Source organism: Anser brachyrhynchus, assembly GCF_964034855.1.
Source record: "Anser brachyrhynchus genome assembly, chromosome: W".
Lineage (NCBI taxonomy): Eukaryota > Metazoa > Chordata > Aves > Anseriformes > Anatidae > Anser > Anser brachyrhynchus.
Genome location: NC_137704.1, coordinates 918784 through 942372, shown reverse-complemented (window position 1 = coordinate 942372; position 23589 = coordinate 918784). Strand labels below are relative to the sequence as shown.

At 46.0% G+C, this 23589-nt stretch overlaps 1 long non-coding RNA gene across 3 annotated transcripts; it reads right to left on the bottom strand.

Moving 5' to 3' along the window:
• Positions 1-361: 361 nt before the first annotated feature.
• LOC308184672 lies at positions 362-7021 on the bottom strand. Of its 3 annotated transcripts, none has more exons than XR_013942787.1 (3): positions 6518-7021; positions 2969-3073; positions 362-2132 (listed from the first exon to the last, which is right to left on the bottom strand). It is a non-coding gene; the product is annotated as an uncharacterized lncRNA (long non-coding RNA). The 3 variants fall into 3 exon arrangements; XR_013942788.1 differs by having other exon boundaries at positions 2969-3076; positions 6518-7020; XR_013942789.1 differs by lacking the exon at positions 6518-7021 and having other exon boundaries at positions 2969-6511.
• Between the last annotated feature and the right edge of the window lie 16568 nt (positions 7022-23589).

Here is a 23589-nt window from a genome sequence, read left to right as displayed (position 1 = left end):
GGAATTGAGAATCTGTTCCAACAAGGTCCAAAAGAAACCCCTATGGAATTTATGGAATATTTGAATTTCTGGACCAACTTTGAAATGCAATGAGAAAAAAAAATGGACCTGGCTTAAAAAAAAAAAAAAAAAAAAAAAAAACACAGAGGCAATTGGCTAGCCTCTTTCCAGGGCAATCGGCCCCTGATATCAGAAAGAAATTGTCTTAGGCTGCAGGACAAACTTACAACAGTCAGGAATGATGGGGACCTGGGGCATCTACCCTAGCAGGTCCACTAGTTGAAATAAAGCTAGGAAACGAAGACAGAGGCTTGAATTTTTTCTTGGTTATGTGTTATAAATGACTGAGTCCCAAATAGGATTACAATCAGAGTTTACAATTTATTAAACGAATAGAGGCAAGCAAACAGCGCTGGGTGCGCCGGGAGTCTCTGCTCCACCGGGACGCACACCCGTTACGTAAGGCATCTACTTTTTTATACTCCTAGGCTAATACATATTTATTACTACTTCTAAAAGAGGCAAGGTTATTATAATTGGTTTCCCGAATCCGATGTCGCCTGCTTATCAGTCTCTGTTACTTTCTCGGGGGCCGCTCGGACAGGGAGACAGGGAGGCTCATATTTTCCTCCTTATCTAGTGGTCCAGGGAGACAGGGAGACAGGAAGGCTCTTATTCTTCCTCCTTATCTAGTGGTCCAGGGAGACAGGGAAACAGGAAGGCTCTTATTCTTCCTCCTTATCTAGTGGTCTCTTGGCCGGCTGTCAGAAGTTACTGCACATTCGTGCAAAGTCAGCAGTTTTTCTCCGAAGAAATCCCTTTGTTCTTTTCTCGCCTAAACCCAGGCCTCAATGTTAACCCTTCAAAACCCCTTAGTGGCACGAATTGCTGGACCATTTCTTACAATTCCTCCCTTTTTTTTTTTTTTTTTTAATCATCAATTCGTGTCTCTCCTTCAACCTTTGTCAGTAACAATTGGATTTCATCAGTCAGTTCTCGGGGTGTCCACTTCTTAAGCATCATTATCGACACGTCACCTTTTCTCTCCACTGAAGTCATCACAAATTGGGTGCTATTTATTACTCGCCGTATCAACAACGTAAAGCAAGGTATCATACAAGGTATAAACAATAATGTCACTATACCACATAAAAATAAAAACAGCATCCTTTTAACCCATGGTTCACCAGGCAACCATGAAAAGAAATCCCAATCCATACCCTTCCAAGTTTGTACTGGGACGTGGGCTAGCTTTCTAATTTCCTTTGTTATCTGCTTGACCACTTTTCCATTATCATCAATCTGTAGACAACAATTAGAATCGTTCAGTTTTCCACATACTCCCCCTTCTTCTGCTAGTAAATAGTCTAAGACCATTCTATGTTGGAATATAGCATTTCTCATTTGAGTGGATTGGTCAGCCAAAAGATCCAAGGCTGTCGCTGTTTGATTTGTTACAACTTCGAGGATAGCTTGCAACCTAATTATTCGGTTCAAATTATAAATAGGTTCTCGGGCTCCTGATATCAACTCATTTGGGTTCCAGGTAGCTGGCCCATAATGCTGTATGATTCTTTCAGGAGGCCATTCATCCTTTCCCCATTTTTGGGCACTATCCCCGGATAAGGAAGTATCAATAGATCGTTTTACTCTGTTCAGGTCATCATATAATCTTATTCCTAAATGATTTCCTTGTGTTTGTGACAATAAAAAGAAGAAGGGTCTTATGTACCCCACAGAGCATATTCCCGACCAGTTTCCAGGTAGCCTCTTGTAAGCATGTTTGCCACACACCCAATAATGTCCCTTTAGGGCCCACGTCCCGTTTGGAAAATGACCATCCCATCCATCTTTACCCTTTGGGGCGTGATAATACAGAGTGTCCTTGTTACCGAGTGGTCCTGTTACAATGTCTGCCCCGTTTGTACTCGTATATGCACGCTTCCAAGCTCCCACGTTGGGTTTCCACTTACAGTCACAATTCAGTTCTCTTTGGCGACCTGTCATATTATAAGCCTTTTTCGCCGTCCAATCTTGAGAGTGTGGGAAGCGCCTTCAATCATGGGGTTGGGCCCGCTTTCAGAGCTTGTGTTACCATTCAGCCCTTCAGGGTGATCCAGCTCCTGGAAAAACTAATCACAATTTTATTATGGGTTTAAAAGGTTCTCATGTTATTTTTCTCAGGACAAACTGATCTTGGTGTGGGAGAAGTCCGGTCGAGGCACTCTCACTCGGCGGTCAATACCCATAGGGGTTGCCTCCCTCGGTAGACCATACACGCCGCAGTGGAGGGTCCTACCCCGGTCTTGCCTTCTCCCTTTCCTCCCTTCAGCCTTGTCCTCATTATCCAGTGCCCTTAATTCATGCAGAACCTCACTGCTGGGATATCAGTTCCTCTTTAGTCTCAGTTTCAGTTCCCCAGGAGTGGACTCAACCCTCCAGGCTTCGGTAGTTATTGGTCCTTTTATTCTGGATGCGTGGGTCCAACCCCTTCTTGCTGTTCTCACAGCTGTTTCAGTAGTAAGTAAAACAAGGTACAGTCCCTCCCATCGGGGGTTCAATGATTCTTCTCTCCAGGTTTTTATTAAGACCTTGTCTCCTGGTTGTATTTTATGAATAGCAAATCCTAAAGGTGGTGTCTGAGTCATCATCCCAATTTCTCTTATCTCCTGTAATCTCCTTCCAATGGTAATTATGTATTTCTGGATACTATGATCCTCAACTACATTGTTCCCTAGGGGCATCCCTTGAGAATAAGGCATACCATATAACATTTCATATGATGATAATCCAGTCTCACTGTGTGGTTTAGTTCTTATGTTTAAAAGTGCCAATGGTAAGCATTTCGTCCAGGGCAGCTGCGTCTCGATCATTAACTTAGCCAATTGTTGTTTTATTGTTTGATTCATCCTTTCTACTTTCCCTGAGCTTTGTGGGTGCCACGGGGTGTGGTATTCCCACTGAATACCTTTCAAGGGGTACATCCTTCGAATATTCACGGCTGGCGTATGTTCGATTATTTCCACACAATTGTGTTCCAACGGTCCTTCTTCTGGAATGGTTCCTAGAAATACTGCTGGATATAACAGGTTAGTCGTTTTCAAGGTTATGTCATCTTGTTCAGTTAGGATTGCCTGATATTTCATCATCCAGCTGGGTGATAACCAGTGCCCCCCCCCTTTTGTTCCAAAACGGTTGTTACCATATGTGGTCCAAAAACTTCAATACGTTTTCCCATTTGAAGGCAAATAATTTTCTACTATCTTTATCAAGAGGTATGCAAAAGAAGGCATCCTTTAAATCTATCACGGTAAACCATTTATATTTCTCTTTCACAGATGTTAACAATGTGTAAGGATTAGCTACTACCGGGTGAATATCCTTTGTTATTTCATTTATTGCTCTAAGATCTTGTACAAATCTATACTCGCCATTCGGCTTCTTTACTGGAAAAATTGGAGTATTGTATTCCGATTTACATTCTTCCAGAATCTGATATTTGAGAAATTTGTCAATAATTTTCACCATTCCTGTGCCTAGCTTCTATCTTAAGTGGATATTGTTTGATTCAAACAGGTTTGGCTCCTTCCTTTAATTCCACCTTTACCAGTTGTGCCAGTTTCGACTTCCCTGGTACATCTGTTTCCCGTACTGTTGCTATAACTGCATTTTCTACTTCTCTTGGAATATTAACAAAGGGTTTATCTTTGATCATTAGGATTTGGCCTACTTTGGACTCAGGTACCTTCATTATTAATTCTCCATTCTCAAAGGTTATTGTTGCATCTAATTTGGCTAATAGATCCCGTCCAAAGAGTGGCATCGGGCATTCTGGTACATACTAAAATTTATGGGTTAGTTCCTCACCCCCAAAACGCAAATCAAGGGGTCGTAAGAATGACCATTCTTCCTCTTTCCCTGTGGCTCCAATTATTGTAGTTGTCTTAGTTCCTAATCGTCCTTTTAAACTATTTAACACTGAATATGTTGCTCCTATTACATTTACAGCCTAATTAACACAGAGAAAGAAGCTCCCATAACCAACAAAAATTCAAGCCTCTGTCTTCGTTTCCTAGCTTTATTTCAACTAGTGGACCTGCTAGGGTAGATGCCCCAGGTCCCCATCATTCCTGACTGTTGTTTGTCCTGCAGCCTAAGACAATTTCTTTCTGATATCAGGGGCTGATTGCCCTGGAAAGAGGTTAGCCAGTTGCCTCTCTCTCTTTTTTTTTTTTTTTTTTTAAGCCAGGTCCATTTTTTTTTTTTTTTTTTTCATTGCATTTCAAAGTTGGTCCAGAAATTCAAAAATTCCGTAAATTCCATAGGGGTTTCTTTTGGACCTTGTTGGAACAGATTCTCAATTCCCAATAGCCAATTTAACCAGATTTTAGTATTTACATAATTTCCGGGGTGATTAGGGTCTCAGTGAGGGGGTCGGTCAGGGGAATGCAATCGTTGAAAGTTCCCTGAGCTGTCCCATTGGCAATCTGAGCTCACACAGGAACTCAGGTTGTTTCAAGAGTTAGCTGCTTTTCTGTTTCCACGACAACTCTCTCGGACCCATCACGGTCCCCCTGCCCCAGAGGGCTCACACCCGCGATTTAGAGATCTCAGCCTCGGGTTGAGGCGGAACTATTAACATTCCTACATCCTCTTTCCCTGCTCATTCAACTTCAAACAGCTCTGTCAAATACTACATGCCACACAACCTTTAACGCCTTCAACAATCCTTTTAACACTTCCTTTATCTTTCTCCAGCCCGTACTTTTCTAATGCCAACACCAAAGGCTCAGTCAGGGGCCAACTTAATTCCAAACCTTTTCCCTCCAACATGCTGAAACAACATATCACTATACAACATTTCATCCTATTTTCCTTCTCTCCTCAAAAACATTAATTGCAAGACACTGTTATAGTCGATTGATCCATAAAGTGGCCATTTAGTTTATATAGTGGCCACCATTGATTGCAATACTTAGTGGAAGTCCTCTTGCTTTCTGTGCCCCCATTTCTAACAATATCCTTCCAATGTGCCACTATGCACCCAAGGAGGCTTTTTTTTTTTTTTTTTTTTTTTAGGACGTCTTTTTTTTTTGGATTTTCCCCTTTTCCTTGATTTCCCATTCCCTTTTATTTATTTATATTAGTTACTGTCCCTTGTTTCAATTTCCACGCAAACCTTTTTATTGCAGGTTTTTACTATCTTTTCCTAATCTTCTTCCCAAATGTCCCAATTCTCTGGGATTAAACTCTTCTTTCCACATACAAACTTTACTATTTCAGATTATTAATGAGCCCCATTCCAATCATAAATCCGCAGGACTTCGGAAAAACACCTGAAGCACTCAGCCTTCTGTCTTCTAGACAAACAATAACACCTTTTCCACAAAATTTACATTTCAATAAGACCGAATTTCAAGCCAAATGCTAATTTTTCTCATGCACTTTGTTAGTGCATGAGAAACAAAACAAGGAATCACTCCTGTGTATCCGTCAAGATGGGGGTTTAAAAAGGTATTGAGGCATAAATAAATTCGCTCTCCCCCTTCTTACCAAATTCCCAGGGCTCAGGCCCGAACCACCAAAGAAGTGACTCTCCGTTCTACCACTTTGATAATCAGTCAGCCCCGCTCCCCCGATACTTGGGAAACTGACCGAACACCACCGCGAATATACCCAAACTTCTAAACTGTTACTTAGATAATGCTCCCACCTTCCTCCTTGACACAGTCAAAACATTTAAGAACAAAACAGGATTACAAGATGCACCACCGGGGGTGGATTGTTAGGATATAGAGGTGGTAGGTTATCCAATGACTCCCATTCATCATCTTTTTCTTTTTCCTTTTTTTTTTTTTCTTTTTTATTTTTTTGTTCTCTTCTTCGTCAAACTTCTCGTCTGCTTTTAGTGTAAATATTGAGGCTGGAAAAGGACGTGAGATCCTGACCCATAATCCTGCATAATCACTTTCCTCCTGGCTAAAAGGTTCCTTTGAATTAACATGTATATTTAAGGCCTGGCAAACCCAGTCTTCAAAGGATCCGAAAACGGGCCAAAAGACATGTGGTCTTAAAGGCTCCTTTGGCCATTCTATCATACAATACTGAACCATTTTTAATTTACTTTTTCCCTTTTCTGGGGCCCCTATCGTTCCAATTTCTAATCATTATCCCTAATGGACTTTCTGGTGGTATGCCTGGTAATTTGCTCCCTTTTCTCTGGTCCCGGGTCTTCAATTTTGTCTGACCCATCTAGGAATTTTACTGTGGCAATTCCTACAGCCCTTGGTTGCCTTAGTGAGAGTGTCTTGCAGGGGGTTTAGGACCTATCACCCACCCACGAATCCTATAGGAATCGCTTCGGTCCTTCACCGGCCAAGTCCCTCGCGGGAGATTGGAACCGCGGTTAGAAGACCTCCACAATCGCTTCGGAACTACGTTCCGTCTCAGTCACACTCTCACACACACAGGCAACCGAATCCCACCCAACCGAACGGTATACGCCTTAAATACTTACGACTCCGTCGTCTTCGTTCGGATCTTCGCGCGCAGAATTACGGGCAAAATATAGTGCTGCAGCCGGCAAAGGGAGCTCATAAAAAAATCTAAATCTTTGCTTGCCCTTATTCAGGTTCAGGATGGCATTAGCCCTGACCTGACTCGAACAGGAGCCACCAAATGGTGGGGGCGCCCCTCCTAGATCAAGTCAGAATTCAGGAACCAAGACCATCCCGGACGAGCCCCCAATTGTTATAAATGACTGAGTCCCAAATAGGATTACAATCAGAGTTTACAATTTATTAAACGAATAGAGGCAAGCAAACAGCGCTGGGTGCGCCGGGAGTCTCTGCTCCACCGGGACGCACACCCGTTACGTAAGGCATCTACTTTTTTATACTCCTAGGCTAATACATATTTATTACTACTTCTAAAAGAGGCAAGGTTATTATAATTGGTTTCCCGAATCCGATGTCGCCTGCTTATCAGTCTCTGTTACTTTCTCGGGGGCCGCTCGGACAGGGAGACAGGGAGGCTCATATTTTCCTCCTTATCTAGTGGTCCAGGGAGACAGGGAGACAGGAAGGCTCTTATTCTTCCTCCTTATCTAGTGGTCCAGGGAGACAGGGAAACAGGAAGGCTCTTATTCTTCCTCCTTATCTAGTGGTCTCTTGGCCGGCTGTCAGAAGTTACTGCACATTCGTGCAAAGTCAGCAGTTTTTCTCCGAAGAAATCCCTTTGTTCTTTTCTCGCCTAAACCCAGGCCTCAATGTTAACCCTTCAAAACCCCTTAGTGGCACGAATTGCTGGACCATTTCTTACATTATGGGAGCTTCTTTGTGTTAATTAGTCAGTAAATGTAATAGGAGCAACATATTCAGTGTTAAATAGCTTAAAAGGACGATTAGGAGCTAAGACAACTACAATAATTGGAGCCACAGGGAAAGAGGAGGAATGGTCATTCTTACAACCCCTTGATTTGCGTTTTGGGGGTAAGGAACTAACCCATGAATTTTAGTATGTACCAGAATGCCCGATTCCACTCTTGGGACGGGATCTATTAGCCAACTTAATAACAATAAAACAATAACCTTTGAGGATGGAGAATTAATAATGAAGGTACCTGAGTCCAAAGTAGGACAAATCCTAATGATCAAAGATAAACCCTTTGTTAATATTCCAAGAGAAGTAGAAAATGCAGTTATACCAACAGTATGGGAAACAGATGTACCAGGGAAGTCGAAACTGGCACAACCGGTAAAGGTGGAATTAAAGGAAGGAGCCAAACCTGTTCGAATCAAACAATATCCACTTAAGATAGAAGCCAGGCAGGGGATAGTGAAAATTATTGACAAATTTCTCAAATATCAGATTCTGGAAGAATGTAAATCGGAATACAGTACTCCAACTTTTCCAGTAAAGAAGCCGAATGGCGAGTATAGATTTGTACAAGATCTTAGAGCAATAAATGAAATAACAAAGGATATTCACCCGGTAGTAGCTAATCTTTACACATTGTTAACATCTGTGAAAGAGAAATATAAATGGTTTACCGTGATAGATTTAAAGGATGCCTTCTTTTGCATACCTCTTGATAAAGATAGTAGAAAATTATTTGCCTTCAAATGGGAAAACATATTGAAGTTTTTGGACCATATATGGTAACAACCGTTTTGGAACAAAGGGGGGGGGGCACTGGTTATCACCCAGCCGGATGATGAAATATCAGGCAATACTAACTGAACAAGATGACATAACCTTGAAAACGACTAACCTGTTATATCCAGCAGTATTTCTAGGAACTGTTCCAGAAGAAGGACCGTTGGAACACAATTGTGTGGAAATAATCGAACATACTCACGCCAGCCACAAAGATTCAAAGGATGTACCCCTTGAAAGGTATTCAGTGGGAATACCACACCCCGTGGCACCCACAAAGCTCAGGGAAAGTAGAAAGGATGAATCAAACAATAAAACAACAATTGGCTAAGTTAATGATCGAGACACAGCTGCCCTGGACGAAATGCTTACCATTGGCACTTTTAAACATAAGAACTAAACCACACAGTGAGACTGGATTATCATCATATGAAATGTTATATGGTATGCCTTATTCTCAAGGGATGCCCCTAGGGAACAATGCAGTTGAGGATCATAGTATCCAGAAATATATAATTACCATTGGAAGGAGATTACAGGAGCTAAGAGAAATTGGGATGATGACTCAAACACCACCTTTAGGACTTGCTATTCATAAAATACAACCAGGAGACAAGGTCTTAATAAAAACCTGGAGAGAAGAATCATTGAACCCCCGATGGGAGGGACCGTACCTTGTTTTACTTACTACTGAATCAGCTGTGAGAACAGCAGAAAGGGGTTGGACCCAGCGAATCCAGAATAAAAGGACCAATAACTACCGAAGCCTGGAGGGTTGAGTCCACTCCTGGGGAACTGAAACTGAGACTAAAGAGGAACTGATATCCCAGCAATGAGGTTCTGCATGAATTAAGGGCACTGGATAAAGAGGACAAGTCTGAAGGGAGGAAAGGGAGAAGGCAAGACCGGGGTAGGACCCTCCACTGCGGTGTGTGTGGTCTACCGAGGGAGGCAACCCCTATGGGTATTGACCGCCGAGTGAGAGGGCCTCGACCGGACTTCTCCCGCGCTAAGATCAGGTTGTCCTGAGAAAAATAACATGAGAACCTTTTAAACCCATAATAAAATTGTGATTAGTTTTTCCAGAAGCTGGATCACCCTGAAGGGCTGAATGGTAACACAAGCTCTGAAAGCGGGCCCAACCCCATGATTGAAGGCGCTTCCCACACTCTCAAGATTGGACGACGAAAAAGGATAAGAAATGCTATACTTTCTGGTATTGTTTTTACAGGGGCAATTGGGCCATGGGCAGGAATGGAGGAATAACTTTTTCACTTTGGGGGAGGAAGTGGCCAAGGCCTTTAACCTTAGTAACTGCTGGATTTGTGGAGGACTGGGGGGGAACTGAAAGTTGGCCCTAGGTAGCAGGCCAGGTCGAACCCAAGTGGTGGGTCAGTAATTTGAGCGAAGTTCATAATGGGACGCAATTTTGGAAAGAGGAAGGAGGTCCATGGCAGTTGCACTCGTCAGCTCGGGGTATATACTGCTTGAACAGAACAGGAACAGTGGCGGTGGGAAAAAACATTTGCAATTGGACTCTGTCCCCCGGATATGATTGTACTGATCCTGGATGTAGTCCTATAAGCTGTACAGCACGTAGTGGGAAATGGAACGCCACACATGTTCAGCTGAGAAACGGGACTTGGCTGAAATGCTCATACAGAGAATTTTTTGGATCCGGATGTGAAACTGTGGCAAGAGCACAAGCGGGGGGACAATTTGATGGTCAAATCTTGAGCTGTCAGCGTGATAACACCACTAAGGAATAGCATGTGGTGCGGGTCTATCGTTGGAAATGGCAGGATGAGAATGGGAGGCGAGTGTTCTTTAAACATTTCTGGTCAGCTTATAATATGACAGGCCGCCAAAGAGAACTGAATTGTGACTGTAAGTGGAAACCCGATGCGGGAGCTTGGAAGTGCGCATATACGAGTACAAACGGGGCAGACATTGTAACAGGACCACTCGGTAACAAGGACACTCTGTATTATCACGCCCCAAGGGATAAAGAGGGATGGGATAGTCCTTTTCCAAACGGGACGTGGGCCCTAAAGGGACATTATTGGGTGTGTGGCAAACATGCTTACAAGAGGCTACCCGGAAACTGGTCGGGAATATGCTCTGTGGGGTACATAAGACCCTTCTTCTTTTTATTGTCACAAACACAAGGAAATCATTTAGGAATAAGATTATATGATGACCTGAACAGAATGAAACGATCTATTGATACTTCCTTATCCGGGGATAGTGCCCAAAAGAGGGGAAAGGATGAATGGCCTCCTGAAAGAATCATACAGCATTATGGGCCAGCTACCTGGAACCCGAATGAGTTGATATCAGGAGCCCGAGAACCTATTTATAATTTGAACCGAATAATTAGGTTGCAAGCTATCCTCGAAGTTGTAACCAATCAAACAGCGACGGCCTTGGATCTTATGGCTGATCAATCCACTCAGATGAGGAATGCTATCTTTCAACGTAGAATGGTCTTAGACTATTTACTAGCAGAAGAAGGGGGAGTGTGTGGAAAATTGAACGATTCTAATTGTTGTTTACAAATTGATGATAATGGAAAAGTGGTTAAACAGATAACAAAGGAAATTAGGAAGTTAGCCCACGTCCCAGTACAAACTTGGAAGGGTATGGATTGGGATTTCTTTTCATGGTTGCCCGATGGACCATGGGTTAAAAGGATGCTATTTTTATTTTTATGTGGTGTAATGACATTATTGTTTATACCTTGTATGATACCTTGCTTTACGTTGTTGGTACTGCGAATAATAAATAGCACCCAATTTGTGATGACTTTGGGAGAGAAAAGGTGATGTGTCGATAATGATGCTTAAGAAATGGACACCCCGAGAACTGACTGATGAAATCCAACTGCTACTAACAAAGGTTGAAGAAGAGACACGAATTGATGATATTAAAAAAAAGGGGAGGAATTGTAAGGAATGGTCCAGCAATTCATGCCACTAAGGGATTTGAAGGGTTAACATTGAGGCCTGGGTTTAGGTGAGAAGAGAACAAAGGGATTTCTTCAGAGAAAAACTGCTGACTCTGCACGGACGTGCAGTAACTTCTGACATCCGGCCAAGAGACCACTAGATAAGGAGGAAGAATATGAGCCTCCCCGTCCAAGCGGCCCCCGAGAGACTAACAGAGACTGATAAGCAGGCGCACCTGGGAGGACTTTGGATTCGGGAAACCAATTATAATAACCCTGCCTCTTCTAGAAGTAGTAATGCATATGTATTAGCCTAGGAGCATAAAAAACAGCCGCCTTACGTAACGGGTGTGCGTCCCGGTGGAGCAGAGACTCCCGGCGCACCCAGCGCTGTTTGCTTGCCTCTATTCGTTTAATAAACTGTAAACTTTGATTGTAATCCTATTTGGGACTCAGTCATTTATAACACACTGCAATAAGCAAGGTACAGTAAGCAACAGGGTGAAAATCACATGCAGAATTATGATTGTAAAGTAGTATGCCTACTAGAATCTACATCAGTCAACAAGCCGCTAAGCGCTAGGGATGTTGCTTCGCAGCGATGCTGCTTCTCACTTGCACAGCACAATCACACAATCACGCAAAGAGGCCTCTTGCACTTCTCATTCATACCACAAGAAAATATCACTTAAAATAATTTGTCTGCAGCTTCAGGAGGTCCTTGTCTACTCCCGTGGTGAGTGGCTGAGAGTGGAGACCCCTCCGAGGAAAATGCTCGGGGTGCACCTAGGGGCATCCACTCCACAGCCGAGCAGAGCAGCTCCTGGTGCAAGGAAGGATGCTATTATAGTTTTGTATAATGACAGCAAAGAGATGCATTGCAATAACGAGCAAGTGTGGCGTTGACCATTTATTTCATGATTTGTTTTTTTGCCTGAGCAATTAAACCTTACACATGCTGTTGCTGTTTCACATCCCAGGATATCTAATTCCTGTGGCTCTAGGGGCGCTTGCGGTAAGTAGACAGTCCAGTCTTTGTTATCTGCCGGGTTCCCCACCAGACATGTCGTAAACGGGTCGTTAGCACTAGCCCGGGACAGGCACATCGCTTCTTGTCCTGTCATGTTGGCGAGGGTGACCCAGATGTTGTGGCGTGGTTGGATGAAGACCCAGGGCTGGCATTAACCGATGACAGCGGCGAATGTGAGGAGGAGGCCAACCATGGCGTTACCCCCCTTGCTGGTACCCATATTGGTCCGTGACCTGTGGAGCCACAAGCATACCCTCGACCCCAAGTTATTAGAGGCTGGGGTCGCTCCCAAAGACCTGTATTTAAATTTTTTACCATTACTAAGGCCTGCTCTGACTGTGGCACCCATGAGAGTGCGGAATTCATACTTTTGTAATGTTTTACTATGGGCGGTACCTCTTTGTGAGGAAAGGGTAATGATAGGTGATTCAGTACGTAAAGTGCCTTTCCCAACCTGTTCTGTGGTGTTTCCTGGGTGTCTTCCCCTTTTTGTTTATTTAGCAGTGTTTTCAAGGTGCGATGTGTGCGCTTTACAATGGCTTGGCCCATGGGGGAATGAGGAATGCCTGTGATGTGTCGGATACCCCAAGTTTGAAAAAAGGTTTGAAAGGAGTGACTAGTATAGGTGGGGCCGCTGTCGGTTTTTATTTCCTTTGGGATGCCTAGCGCTGTGAAAGCGACACGGAAGTGAGCCTGGACGTGGCGACTAGTTTCACCCACCGCAACTGTCACCCAAATAGCATGAGAGAAAGTATCTACCGATACGTGAACATTTTTCAAGCGACCACATTCTGGAATATGTGTTACGTCGGTCTGCCATAACTGTAAGGACCATAGACCTCTATGGTTTACCATTAAAGACGGGGTTGAAACATGTTGTTGACAGTCAGGACATGTTTGGACAATCAATTTGGCGTCAGTGATCGATATAGTGAATTGTTTCACCAAGACTTTGGCGGATTGATGGAAAAAGGCATGGGATAACCGAGCTTGCTCCAGCACCTTAGGTACCGGGGCAGTCAGGGTCATATTAGTTAGCTGGTCAGTGCGTGCGTTACCCTCTGCAAAAATACCAGGTAACATGGTGTGGCTCTGCATGTGAATAATACAATACAGGTGCACTCACTGCTTTACCAAAAATAACAGCTCTTTAAATTTTAGAAACAAGTTTTCCTTTGGGATATGTCTCAAATGTGCCCTCTCAATGCGCTGAGCGACACCTACAGCATATTGCGAGTCCGATACAATGTTCAAAGGTACTTTTTTTTTCTTTTTTCCTTTTTTTCCTCTTTTTTTTTCCTTTTTTTTCTCTCTCTTTTTTTTTTTTTTGTTTTCTGGCTGCAATGTCCTCGATCACTGCATTGATTCGTCGCAAATCATGCAGTAATCTCCATTTCCCACTCTTCTTCTTGATAACAAACACTGGTGAATTCCATAGGCTGTTTGTCGGAACAATATGTCCTTGTTGGAGTTGTTCTTGAACCAAGCCCTGCAGACTATTGCTCAGAAAAGAATCAATTGAGCAATTCTAGTTCCCTTTGGTATTGACAATGGTGGAGACGGTGTCCAAGCCATAGTTTGGATTTGTCCATTAAAATCAGCATCAATTATCCCCGGCAAAGCAAACAATCCGGTCAAAGTTGTACTTGATCGTCCTAGCAGCAATACACTACAGTCATTCCCAATTGGTCCTTTGATGTTCAATGGAATTTTATGAATGTGAGTACACCACAACGTGGCGTCTGTTACTGTGGAGGCATCCACTCCGGCACTCCCTCTGGTTCTTGCTGAAAGGGTGTCCACGGTGGTAACCGTGGCAGCGGGGCTGCAGCACGGAAACCTGTTCCACCGTGGTACTCCATGGGCTGCAGGGGGACAGCCTGCTTCACCATGGTCCTCACCACAGGCCGCAGGGGACTTCTGCTCCGGCGCCTGGAGCACCTCTCCCCCTCCTTCTTCACTGACCTTGGCGCCTGCAAGGCTGTTCCTCACTCCTCTCACTCTCCCAGCTGCTGTGTGGCACAGCGGTGGTTTTTTTTGTTTGTTTGTTTTTTCTTTTTTTTTTCTTTTCTCTTTCTTACATCTGCTCTCACAGAGGCTCAAACAACATCACTTATTGGCTCAGCTCTGGTCAGCAGTGGGGCCCTTACCTAACATGGGGCAGCTTCTAGATTCTTCTCACAGAAGCCACCCCTATGGCCCCCTGCTACAAAAACCTTACCACGTAAACCCACTACATTCCAATATACTCTTACTTTACAATTATCACAATCTTCGCAAACTTCACTTACATCAAAAAGAAAAAGAATTCCCCACACCAAAATAAACATAACATCATCACAACACCGATGAGGTGGATAATTTACACACACCCCACACTCGTCCCTTCACCACACTAATATGAAACATATTCCTCACAATTGCTGCTTTCTTAAATTCTTCACAACTATTACATTCATAAAAAAAAATCCAGTCCATGTTTTGCCCGTTACTTCTCTCGACTATCATCCTATCTCAAATTCCTTGAGCCCCATGTTGGGCGAATAAAATCCATAAGAAGTTATCACGGATTTGGGGTAGGAGGTTTAAAGAAACCAGTCTTCCAGCAGTATCGGACAATAAATGGCACAGAAACTATAGTAATGCTGAGTCGTGCTGGAGCAAACAATTTGTGAATAGCATATGCCAACACAAATGTGCCTGTACCAGCAGCCCTTTTAGACTGCAGCAATGATTCACTGAAACCAAGTTTGAAGAGAACTGCAGTCATATCCACACCACTTGACACAGCCAGGTAGAAGATTCCTAGAGATACTAATGAAATTCCAACATGGAATGAAACCCCTACAGCACCATATTCTTTGAAAACTTTTTCAGCTGCTGGGATTTATTGAGTTTCTTGTTTTCACTGCTGAGATCTGTGGCTGCCTTTTCAGGGGATCCACCCACATCCTTGGCCGAGCTGCCGGCGGCGGCCCGCAGCGCCAGCAGAGGGGCCGGCGGCTGAGGGGGGGCGGCCCGGGGAGGGGGTGGGCAGCAGCGACGGCGGGCGGCGGCGAGCGGGGGCCCGCGGGGCGGGGGGCCCGGGCGCAGCAGCAGGCGGAACATGGCAGTGCCCGGTGCGTGCGGGCGGGCGCTCAAACCTGAGAAACGCAGCAGCCGGCGGCGGGGCGGCCGGGCGGGTGCCCGGAGCTGATAGCGGGGCGGGCGGCGGCGATGGCGGCGCTGATGGCCGCAATGGCATCGAGCGCAGAGTGGCCGCCATGGGTTGGGATATTGTCTCTGCCTCTATTCCCAAGTCTATCAGGTTTGCTTTCTCTGGCGGTACGCAGTCACCGCTTTTTATTTCACCCGCCTGCGTAGCCTGAGCGGCCGCTGTCCGTACCCTTTTTTCCGCTTGCCATGATCTCAGTGTCTCAGTTGCTAAGCGCCAGGTCGTCATCACCTCAGCAGCTGTTGTATCTCCCCGCGAGGCAGCATCCCATATAGTTGTCCCAGCATTTTCCCAAGTTTTTAAATCAAACACCGCCGAAAGTGTCGACGGGGCCCCATTCTTTTGCAAAAATTTCAACAATAGTTTTATCTTAAATGGATCATATTTCACTCCCCTTTTTGTCAGTAGTTGCATTAATAGTTTTACTATAACCTCTTCTGCTGCTGCGAGGTTAGCTCCCATGATCAATGCCCAGCCGCTTACCTGTCCTTCAGGTGACGTCCCAGGGTTGAAGCTGCAGTCCAGCTGCGAGCTTGACTCGTTCGGCTGGGTTCCCTTCGGACACTCGTGCAGCGCTGCTCCTCCCCTATCACGTCGGGGTCACCATTTGAAGGGAGGCACGGACTCCTGATGGCTCTTGAACAGGAGACGTTTATTGCCCTTTTTCACTACTACATATACTTTCCCCGTAGCCTCAAGCGCTGTCCACGCGCCCGAATCTGTCTTACAATTGGTTAGAGACCCTCAGACAAGCGCCTTGAGCCAGCCAGCAATTGGCCACTGCCCAAAACTAGTCTTTAATACTGTAGCCAATTTACTTTATCTCGACCTTGCTCAAGTTTTTGGTTCTACCGCTGTTTTCCTCATTATCTCTAACTCAGGGATATGTGAAACAGCACAAAGCTCCCTGCGAATTCCTTTCCCACAGGGTTCCTCATCCTCTTTCCAGGCCATTATTGCCAGTGAGTGTTCACTCAGTGATGGTTCACTCCGTACAAACTTCCGCCACATGGGTCATGTACACTGGACTTCATCTGGATCTGTGGATATTTGTCCATTGTCTAGGTCTTCATAAATCACCTCCCATATGGCTAATTCCCTTAGGTACTGGATTCCCTTCTCCATGGTGGTCCATTTGACTGGTAGACATACAAGTTCTTCCTTGAAGGGATACCTTTCCTGCACAGCTGACAGGAGATGCCTCCAGAGGCTGTGAGATTGTGCTCCATCTCCAATTGCTTTGTCAATGGCTGCGTCCCTAGCAAGGGATCCCAGCCGCCTGGCTTCCCTGCCCTCTAATTCCACACAATTGGCTCCGGTGTCCCGGGGGTTGGAATACACGCTGGGCCCATCACAGGGGTTGGAGCGGCTGCAGGAGCTGGAGTAGCTTCGGGAGCTGGAATGGCTGCTAGAGCTGGAGCGTCTGCGGGAGCTGGAGCGGCTGCGGGAGCCGGAGCAGCTGCGGGAGCCGGAGCAGCTACAGGGGCTGGAGGGGCTGCAGGGGCTGGAGCAGCTGCAGGGTCCATCGTAGGGTTTGGAGTGTCCGCTGGGCCTGCTTCGGTAAGGGTTTGTCACTAGGTTGATAGTGGCATCAATTGCAGCTCGATAGGCATAGGCCAGACCCCAGCACGCTACAGTGATTTGTGTCACTTTGGAATTGCCAGAGTCATGACACCCTTTTTTCAAGCATTCTGCCAGCTTTTTAGGATTTTGCAGTTGTTCAGGGGTGAATGTCCAAAACACTGGAGGTGCCCACTGCTCTAGAAACCTGCCCATATCCTCCCACACTCCCTGCCACTCGCAACTATCTCGCCTCAGGACAGATATCTGGATGAGATTCCCAAGTAGTTGTTTAACCTTAAACAAAACCTGAAGCGCATTCAGGAGACATAACAATAACACCATGCTAGTCTGAACATCCCAAGGATATTCAACATCTTGGAGAACTATCGTAACTAGCTCGGAGGATAAGAGGGTGGTGAAGGAGAAAGGGAGAGTGAAAAAGTAGGAAAAAATAACAACAGGGAGCACATACAGAAAGTAACGTGCTATAAAACTCAATTTGGAAAACAAGCACAGCAGACTTGAGATCAAAGCAATCAACATTGTGACTAGCAACTATTAAGCAGGCCTAATACTTATACCAATTTTAGTTTAACACACTCAGGTCAGATCTGTCGTTATCTCAACCCTTCGAGCCCCACATTGGGCGCGAAAAGGACTGTTGTGGTTTAACCCGGCTGACAGCTAAACACCACACAGCTGTTTGCTCACCCTCCCCCCTCCCTCTCTGGGATGGGGGAGAGAAACGGGAAAGTGAAGCCTGTGAGTTGAGATAAAGACAGTTTATTAAGACAGGAATATAATAACAATAATAATAATAGTACTAATAATAATAATGCGTACGAAACAAGTGATGCACAATGCAATTACTCACCACCCGCTGACTGATGCCCAGCCTATCCCCGAGCAGCCGGCCCCCCCACCCCGGCTAGCCACCCCTATATATTGTTTAGCATGACGTCAGATGGTATGGAATATCCCTTTGGCCAGTTTGGGTCAGCTGTCCTGGGTCTGTCCCCTCCCAGCTCCTGCTGCACCCCTAGCCTGCCCGCTGGCAGGACAGAGCGAGAAGCTGAAAAGTCCTTGGCTTGGTGTAAGCACTGCTCTGCAACAATTAAAACATCAGCATGTTATCAGCACTCTTCTCATCCTAATCCAAAACATAGCACCCTACCAGCTACTAGGAGGAAAATTAACTCTGTCCTAACTGAAACCAGGACGCCTGTCTTTCTGCTTATTGTTTCTGGGGGCTGGTAAAGGGTTATTATTTTGCTGTACTGTGTAACACTGGCTTATGATATGATAAAATTACTGTTCAGGAGACTAATCTGGTATTTGTACTCAGCACTGACATCAGCTCCATACTTTGAATACCCTGTCTCAGAAACTATTAATAATTACACCTTTTGCCCTTTTTCTTCAGGGAGTCAATCTATGGAGGGGGACGGGGGAGATGGTTTTTCCCACTCGTTCACTCTCCCTTTCTCCTTCACTTCCCCCTTCTCCTCCAGGCGAGTTACAATAATTCTTCAAATCTTTGAATACCCTTGGGATGTTCAGACCAGTATGTTTTTATTGTTATATCTCCTGAATGCGTTTCAGGTTTTAAGGTTAAACAACTACTTAGGAATGCCATCCAGAGATCTGTCCTGAGGCAGGATACTTATGAGTGACAGGGAGTGTGGGCAGATATGGGCGGGCATCTAGAGAAGTGGGCACATCCGGTGCACTGGCAGCAATATCACAGCAACAGAGAATCCCTGATTCTCATCCATTAGCTAATTTGTCAACTGGAGAGCCAAGGAGTGTTCAGCAAGACTCACTCACCCTTTAATAGTCCCATATGGCCAGTGCGAAAGTCTAATGGTGAATGGAGGCTAACAGTGGACTATCGTGGCCTGAATGAAGAGAGCTGAGCAATCACCTACAGTATGAAGTTTAACAAGAGCAAGTGCCAGGTCCAGCACATGGGAAGGGGCAACCTGGCTATACATACAGACTGGGGGATGAGATGCTGGAGACCTGAAGTTTTCGAGAAAGGGAAGAAAACAGTCCAAATCCTTCTGAAGGCTGATTTTGCCATAAAACAAAACAAAGTCAAAGGACCTGCAGAAGAGATTCCATTTTTAGGAATAAAATGGCAAGATGGACGTCGTCAAATCCCAATGGATGCGATCAACAAAATAACAGCTGTCTCCACCAACTAGCAAAAAAGAAACACAAACTTTCCTAGGTGTCGTGGGGTTTTGGAGAATGCATATTCCAAATTACAGTCTGATTGTAAACCCGCTCTACCAAGTAATCCGTAAGAAGAATGTTTTTGAATGGGGCCCTGAGCAACGACAAGCCTTTGAACAAATTAAGCAGGAAATAGTTCATGCAGTAGCCCTGGGGCCAGTCTGAACAGGACTAGATGTAAAGAATGTGCTCTACACCGCAGCCGGGGAGAATGGTCCCACCTGGAGCCTCTGGCAGAAAGAACCTGGGGAAACTCGAGGTCGACCCCTGGGGTTTTGGAGTCGGGGATACAGAGGATCTGAAGCCCGCTATACTCCAACGGAAAAGGAGATATTGGCAGCATATGAAGGAGTTCGATCTTCTTCGGAAGTGGTCGGTACTGAAGCGCAGCTCCTCCTGGCACCCCGACTGCCGGTACTAGGCTGGATGTTCAAAGGAAGGGTCCCCTCTACACATCATGCAACTGATGCTACATGGAGCAAGTGGGTTGCACTGATTACTCAGCGGGCTCGAATAGGAAACCCCAGTCGCCCAGGAATCTTGGAGGTGATTATGGACTGGCCAGAAGGCAAATACTTTGGGATATCATCAGAGGAGGAGGTGGTTCGTGCTGAAGAAGCCCCCCTGTACAACAAGCTACCGGAAAATGAGAAGAAATATGCCTTGTTCACTGACGGGTCCTGTCGTATTGTGGGAAAGCATCGGAGATGGAAAGCTGCTGTATGGAGTCCTACACGACGAGTTGCAGAAGCTGCTGAGGGAGAAGGTGAATCGAGTCAGTTTGCAGAAGTGAAAGCCATTCAGCTGGCTTTAGATATTGCTGAACGAGAAAAGTGGCCAGTTCTCTATCTCTATACTGATTCATGGATGGTGGCTACTGCCTTGTGGGGATGGTTACAGAAATGGAAGCAGAACAACTGGCAGCGCAGGGGCAAGCCCATCTGGGCTGCTGTATTGTGGCAAGATATTGCTGCCCGGGTAGAGAACCTGGTTGTAAAGGTACGCCACGTAGATGCTCATGTGCCCAAGAATTGGGCTACTGAAGAACAGCAGGACAACCAGCAGGTGGATCAGGCTGCCAAGACTGAAGTGGCTCAGCTACGACATCATCGGCATAAGCGAAACCTGGTGGGATGAGTCCTGTGACTGGTGTGTTGCAGTAGATGGTTACAGGCTCTTCAGGAGGGACAGGCAGGGTAGGCGAGGTGGCGGGGTGGCGATGTATGTGAAGCATGGGCTGGACTGTGTGGAACTTCAAGTTGGCGATGGCCAAGTTGAGAGCCTCTGGGTAAGGATTAAGGGACAAACAAATAAAGGGGATGTCGTTGTGGGAGTCTATTACAGACCACCTGACCAGGACGACAACGCCTATGAATTATTCTTTGCGGAACTAGGAGATGCCTCGAGATCAATTCCCCTTGTCCTTATGGGGGACTTCAACTTGCCAGACGTCAACTGGGATCACCACACAGCTGACACGAGCAAGTCCAGGAGGTTCCTAAAGCACCTAGATGATAATTTCTTGGTGCAGGTGCTAAGGGAGCCAACTAGGAAAGGTGCCCTCCTAGATCTGTTCCTGGAGAACAGAGAGGGTCTTGTGGGGGACGTGGCAATTGGCAGCCATCTCGGCCATAGTGACCATGAAGTGGTTGAGTTTAGAATTTATTGTGACAGAAGGAAAACTGTCACCAAAACTTCAGCCCTGGATATGGGGAAAGCAGACTTCAGGCTGCTCAGGGAACTAGTCAGCAAGGTCCCCTGGGAAACTGCTTTTGAAGGCATTGGCGTCCATCAGTACTGGTCAGTTTTTAAGCACTGCCTCCTAAAAGCACAAGATCAGGCGATTCCAAAATATCGGAAGTCAAGCAGGAGGGGCAGAAGGCTGGCCTGGCTGGCCAGGGAACTTCTTCTGGAGCTTAGGCGAAAAAAGAAAGTGTACGGCTGCTGGAAGCAGGGTCAGGCGACGAGGAAGGAATACAGGGATGCTGTTCATGTTTGTAGGGAGAAAATTCGTGTGGCCAAAGCCCAACTAGAGTTGAAGCTGGCCGTGTCTGTGGGAGACAATAAAAAAGGTTTTTTAGATATGTGAACAGAAAAAGGAGAACCAAAGAAAACATAGGTCTGGTACTTGATGGGGAAGGTCTCCTCACAGACAAGGACACAGGCAAAGCAGAGAGTTTAATGCTTTCTTCGCCTCTGTCTTCAACACTGATGATGGGCTTCGGGACCCTGGGTGCCCTGAGCTGGAGGACCATGACGGTGGGAATGATAAACTCCCAACCGACCCTGAACATGTACGGGATTTGCTGCTCCACCTGGATCCATACAAGTCCATGGGTCTGGATAGGATTCATCCCAGGGTGCTTAAAGAGCTGGCTGACGTCATCACGGGACCTCTCACAATTATTTTTCAACGATCTTGGGAATCTGGAGAGGTCCCAGTAGACTGGAAGCTGGCAAATTTTCTACCAATTTTCAAGAAGGGTAAGAAAGAAGACCCTAGCAATGACAGGCCTGTCAGTCTCATGTCAGTGCCTGGTAAAATTATGAAGAAGATAATCCTTGAAGTTATTGAAGCGCATCTGGGGGACAATGCAGTCATGGGTCCCAGCCAACATGGGTTCATAAGGGGTAGGTCCTGCCTAACAAATTTGATTTCCTTTTATGATAAGATCACCCATCTAGTCGATCAAGGGAAACCAGCTGATGTGATCTTTTTGGATTTCAGCAAAGCTTTTGACACAGTCTCCCATAGGATCCTACTGGACAAAATGTCCAGCATACAACTTAACAAAAACATCATACGATGGGTGAGCAATTGGCTGATGGGCAGGGCTCAAAGGGTTGTGGTAAATGGGGCCACATCAGGCTGGCGGATGATCACTAATGGGGTCCCCCAAGGCTCCATTTTAGGGCCAGTCCTCTTCACTGTTTTTATAAACGATTTGGATGTAGGACTAGAAGGTGTTTTGAGCAAATTTGCTGATGACACCAAACTGGGAGGAGTTATTGACTCTGTTGAGGGTGGAAAGGCGTTGCAGAGAGATCTGGACAGATTGGAGAGCTGGGCGATTGCCAACTGCATGAAGTTTAACAAAAGCAAGTCCTGCACCTGGGACGGGGCAACCCTGGCTATATGTACAGACTGGGCGACAAGATGCTGGAGAGCAGCCCAGCAGAGAGGGATCTGGGGATTGTGGTTGATAGCAAGTTGAATATGAGCCAGCAGTGTGCCCTGGCAGCCAGGAGGGCCAACCGTATCCTGGCATGCATCAAGCACGGCATCGCTAGTCGGTCGAGGGAAGTGATTGTCCAGCTCTACTCTACGCTGGTGCGGCCTCACCTCGAGTAGTGTGTGCAGTTCTGGCACCACAGTACAAAAAGGATGTAAAACTGTTGGAGAGTGTCCAGAGGAGGGCGACGAAGATGGTGAAGGGCCTAGAGGGGAAGACATATGAGGAGCGGCTGAGGTCACTGGGCCTGTTCAGCCTGGAGAAGAGGAGGCTGAGGGGAGACCTCATCGCAGTCTACAACTTCCTCGCGAGGGGGAGTGGAGAGGCAGGTGACCTCTTCTCCGTAATCACCAGTGATAGGACCCGCGGGAACGGTGTTAAGCTGGGGCAGGGAAGGTTTAGGCTGGACATCAGGAATAGGTTCTTCACCGAGAGGGTGGTTGCACACTGGAACAGGCTCTCCAGGGAAGTAGTCACTGCACCAAGCCTGTCTGAATTTAAGAAGCGATTGGACTGTGCACTTAGTCACATGGTCTAAACTTCTGGGTAGACCTGTGCAGTGCCAGGAGTTGGACTTGATGATCCTTACGGGTCCCTTCCAACTCTTGATATTCTATGATTCTATGATTCTAAGACTGAAGTGGCTCAGCTGAACCTGGACTGGCAACGTAAAGGTGAATTATTTATAGCCCGATGGGCCCATGACACCTCAGGCCATCAAGGTAGAGATGCAACCTACAGATGGGCTCGTGATCGAGGGGTGGACCTGACCATGGACACTATAGCACAGGTTATTCATGACTGTGAAACATGTGCTGCAATCAAGCAAGCCAAACGGTCAAAACCTCTTTGGTATGGAGGACGATGGCTGAAATATAAATATGGAGAGGCCTGGCAGATTGATTACATCACACTCCCTCAAACCCGCAACGGCAAGCGCCACGTACTTACAATGGTGGAAGCAACCACCCGATGGCTGGGAACATATCCTGTGCCCCATGCCACCGCCCGGAACACTCTCCTGGGCCTTGAAAAGCAAGTCCTATGGCGACATGGCACCCCAGAGAGAATTGAGTCAGACAACGGGACTCATTTCCAAAACAACCTCATAGACACTTGGGCCAAAGAACATGGTATTGAGTGGGTGTATCACATCCCCTATCATGCACCAGCCTCTGGAAAAGTTGAACGATACAATGGACTGTTG